This window comes from Macrobrachium nipponense, chromosome 43 (assembly GCF_015104395.2).
Source record: "Macrobrachium nipponense isolate FS-2020 chromosome 43, ASM1510439v2, whole genome shotgun sequence".
Lineage (NCBI taxonomy): Eukaryota > Metazoa > Arthropoda > Malacostraca > Decapoda > Palaemonidae > Macrobrachium > Macrobrachium nipponense.
In genome coordinates, this window is record NC_061104.1 from 45,426,069 (window position 1) to 45,431,068 (window position 5,000).

A 5,000-nucleotide genomic window follows, 5' to 3' on the forward strand; every position below is an offset into this window, starting at 1 on the left:
TCCCTCTCTCTCTCTTCTCTCTCTCTCCTCTTCACCACACCTGGCCGAGATAATTTATGCATCAGTTCTCTTTTAGCTTGCTGGACACTGTCAGATAATATACACATTTTTATGGCGCTAGCTCGCTAAACACTTGTGCTTCTATTACCAAATATACTAGCCTCTCTCTCTCTCTCTCTCTCTCTCTCTCTCTCTCTCTCTCACTCATCTCGTCTCTCTCTCTCTCTCGTCTCTCTCTCTCTCTGTATGTATATTTGTATGTGTATGTGTGTAAGTAAGAGAGAGAGAGAGAGAGAGAGAGAGAGAGAGAGAGAGAGAGAGAGAAGTCTAATAACATTTATTTGACTCACCACTGCAACAGTTACGACTGCAGCTGCCAAAGTTTTGGTCGTTCCTGGAAATTACATTAAATCTTCGAGGTAGCATAAACTACGAAACTTAAGCCCGGTTTCCAACCTTAATGTTCAATAATATCCGTTGTTATATCGGGTGAGTGCTCGTCCCCATGCTGGGATTGCTGTCGGATGGCTGTTAACCACTCTTGCAATTTTGAACTTTGAAATTTTAACCACTATAATTTTTTTTTTTTAAGGTAGAGCGCAATCACTTCTCTTCTTGTTAGTACAGTGGCAGTTTTTTTTATTTTTTATTTATTTTTTTTTAAGGTGAATTTTTATTTTTTAGTCTTCAGTGACCACCAGCGATGTTTCGACGCGTGTACTGTACCCATGGTGAATGAGATGAGGTGAAACTCCTACTGAGACGTGCATTACTATGAATATATATATGCATATATAATATATATATATATATATATATATATATATATATATATATATATATATATATATATATATATATGTTTGTATGTATCATAGTAATGCACGTATCAGTAGAATTTCATCTCATCTGATTCAAAATACTTGATGGTAAATTTAACAGTATTGTGATGGAATGCGGTTCCTAGACGAAGTGAAGGAATGTATGTAGCAGGATATGTCCTAACGATTGGACATAAACTTTACCAAATCTGTGGAAGTCAAGATCTCGAGCTGAAATTTAAGTTATATAATCTATGCACTAACTATTATAACTCTCAGTGCAGTTTTTTCTCCCTAATATCAGTACTGTTATTACCAGTGTTATGATTACTATCTTTTATACCACCTCAGCTATTGTGTGGATAGTGCCGTTTGTTCATTTTTTTTTATCATGTTGTCTCGTGCATCTAGGTTGTGTGTTACTGTCTGTATTTTGTATATTTCATGTGTATGGCCCTGAGCTGAAATAAAGGATATTATTATTATTATTATTATTATTAATGTTGTTGTTATTGTTATTGTCGAGCCAACGTTCCGTTATGGAAGATAGATGTGGGTATTGTATCCCAGTGAAAGGTGCAAAGGAGAAAAGAATAAGCTTTGTAGTGAGAAGAATTCTCTTGTCTGATATACTGTGTGGTGTGAGAACAACGATCACATAAGAACAATAGATTGGGCGCAGCCATTTTACGAGCACTACACGAGATGAAGCCATCGCCGCCATCTTGGTGTAGGATAGAAGTGCCAAGTCAGTCTTGGAGTAGTAAAGTTCTAAATGCATGATTATCAAATATTCTCTGATTTAACCTACTTAGGAATAAGATAAAACTTTGAATTATGACATAAATGAAAAATATGTTAGGAACGCTAACGGTATAATTCAAAATAGGAATAACTGGGTCTTTATAATTTTACAATTATAACAATTTAAAATATATACGTGAGTTAAGTAAATAGTGACTTGAAAAAGTTACTCTGTGTTGACATTTTTTTATTTTATTTTTTTGGACAGAGACGTTGCCAAAGCGACAAAGTTGTAGCGAAAGAGTTAAATCTTTTGAATTGTATTTCTTATTTGATCTTTGTGTGTAAGGAGTGTTATAAGCCCAGGAGTTCACGAGCCACTGTGGTGCCACGTCGTGTCGTCGGTGTGTGGCGGGGGATGTGGCTTCCCATTGGTTTCCATTGTTTAAAAGCTGCGGTGAGGATCAGCACGACAGCTCGCCAGAGTCGCTTGCCACAGATGGTCCTGTGCTCGACATAGCTTATAAACCTATGGGAAGCCACATCCCCCCGCCACAAAGCGACGCCACGACGTGGCACCACAGAGTGGCTCGTGTACTCCTGTCCTAAGGGCGAGAAAGGTAGAGGTGGTGGTGGAAAGGTTAGAGTAAGTGAATGTATAGAACCGAGTGTCCTGCAGTGGCTCGATCACGTGGAAAGAATGCCATAATGTGGCTTGATCACTTGGAAGGAATGGTGGGAAGATGCGTAAACAAAGTTTGCAATGAGGAGTCAGGATGAAGGTGGGGAGGGAAAGACAAATGCTGGATTGATGGTGTGCCCCGTAGAGGGGTACTGCCCTCAGTGCGCCTCGTGCGGTACACTGTAGGCATTACGTAAGGTTCTTTTCAGCGTGCCTTCCTTAGGCCCCTAGCTCCAACTACTTTCGTTCCTTTTACTGTACATCCTTTCATATTCTCTTTCTTCCATCTTACTTTCCACCCTCTGCTAACAATTGCTTTATAGTGCAACTGCTTGGAGGTTTTCCTCCTGTTACACCTTTCAGACCCTTTACTGCCAGTTTCCATTTCAGCGCTGAATGGCCTCATAGGTCCCAGTGCTTGGCCTTTGGCCTAAATTCCATATCCAGTTCGATTAATGGTGTGCGAAATGTGTTGGAAAGGACTTGCATTGATAGCCAGGAAGGTGGCTATAGTAGATTCACATCAACCGTGCATTTGATATTTAGGCCAGTCCCTTACGACGCTCCTGATTGGCTGTTGATAAGCCAATCACAGAGCTGGAAACTCTTAGTCCCTCTCGGGAGTTCACATAGGCAGGATGTATGTTCCACCTGTCCCGAGGGATACTTTTGAAAGACGTATCCCTCAGGTGAAACATACGTAGATCCTAACCATGTGAACTCTCTCGAGAGACTGGCACTTTCCAGACCTGTGATTGGCTTATCAACAGCCAATCAGGAGCTTCGTACGGGACTGGCCTAGGCATCAAATGCATGGTTGGTGTGACTATATACTATAGTGCCTAGGGAGTAAGGAATGTATGGTGGAGTGTGTGTGTATGTGTGTGTGTGTGTGTGCGTGCGTGTGTGTCTTTGAAAGTGCATTATCTTTAACAATCCAAGCATCTGTGACTTTGACGCCTTCGGCAGACCAGGGTCATCAATGAAGATAAAAGAAAATTGGCCCATGCCAATTTTGGGATTCGCTCCACTCAAACGGTTGACAGAGTACCGGTTCAGTCTCAAAATAGCAGCAACAAGGATCTGGCCACCCTCGAACGAGAGCAAATCTTCGGACCCACTCGCTCCTCGTGGACACAAAACCGCTTCGAGGCGATAGTTTTATTGTGACAGATCATCATCGGTCGCGGGATGCAACTGCTCTGAAGATTTTCAGTTCCTTTATGGTGCAGCACTTACTTCATTCAAAGTTAAGTATTTAAGTATTGCTGCGCTTCTGTGTGTGTGTGTGTGTGTGTGTGTGTGTGTGTGTGTGAGAGAGAGAGAGAGAGAGAGAGAGAGAGAGAGAGAGGATATGCATATATCTTAGACGGAGAGAGGCATGAGGTTATTTCATCCACTTTGCTCTTATAGTAGTTTGAAGTTATTACACACACTTTTTTTAAGATTTTCTTGCAGTGTGTGTGTGTGTTTGTGTGCAGCCTAGGTTACTTGTAAGATGTTTTGCAGTCCTGTTTGTCGTACCTTTTTACCTAACACAAATTTGAGTTTTTTTTCTCTCTCCAGGTGATTATGACTATTAACTGCTTTCCGCAGGCGCTTGGTGACTAGTTTTTGTTGTTGTTGTAACTTCGGGCTTTTACATACAGCTCGCTCTCGTATCCCTAAAGGGAAATTGGTGTTGTTATTAACATTATTGAGCTTCACATTACGCCATTTCGTGTTTGCGTGTCGGGAGGCGTGGATCTTTGGTACATTTTTTTTTTATTTTTATTTTACAGTTCGTTGTATTCGTTGTTTGTCCGTGCAGTTATCTTTTCGCGACCTGATTTCATCTTGGCAATGTCGCTGGAGAATCCAGCTTCGCCTGAACTTCGCTGGACTCGTGCGTCTTTGGAGACCTTTTTTTTTTAGGGGGGTTTTCTGTAGGGGTCTCTGTAGTTGGTTTCTGCAAGGCTGTGTACAGAGTTGCTGCAGTTTTTTTTATTTCAGTTTTTGCAAATATGTCTGTAGAGGCGTTTCTGTAAGGTCTGTTAAACGTTTCTGTGGAGGGGTTTTCTTTAATGTCTGTTGATGGTTTCTGTAAGCTTCTTTATAGAAGGCCTCCCGTAAGATTGTCTTTAGATGGGTTTCTGTAAGGTCTGTTTAAGGGTTCTGTAAGGTTGTCTGTTGAAGGTTTCAGCAAAGTTGGCTGTAGAGAGTTTCTGCAAAGTTGTCTGTATAGGAGTTTCTGTAAGGTCTGTTAAGGGTTCTGTAAGGTTGTCTGTTGAAGGTTTCAGCAAAGTTGGCTGCAGAGAGTTTCTGCAAAGTTGTCTGTATAGGAGTTTCTGTAAGGTCTGTTAAGGGTTCTGTAAGGTTGTCTGTTGAAGGTTTCTGCAAAATTGTCTGTAGAGAGTTTTATGCAAAATTGCCTGTAGAGGGTTTCTGCAAAGTTGTCTGTAGAGGGTTTCTGCAAAGTTGTCTGGTTTCTGTAGGTCCTGTCAAGTGTTCTGTAAGGTTGTCTGTTGAAGGTTTCAGCAAAGTTAGCTGTAGAGGGGTTTCTGTAAGGTCGGTTAAGGGTTTCTACAAAGTTGTCTGTAGAGGGGCCTGCGAAGGGTTCCTGCAAAGTTGCCTGTAGAGAGTTTTCTGTAAAGTATATAGAGGGTTTCTGCAGAATTGTCTGAAGAAGGCCAATGCAAAGTGTCAGTAGAGGGTTTCTGAAGAGGCTGTAGAGGGTTTCTGCAATTTATCTGTGGGTGGGTTGCCAAGTTGTA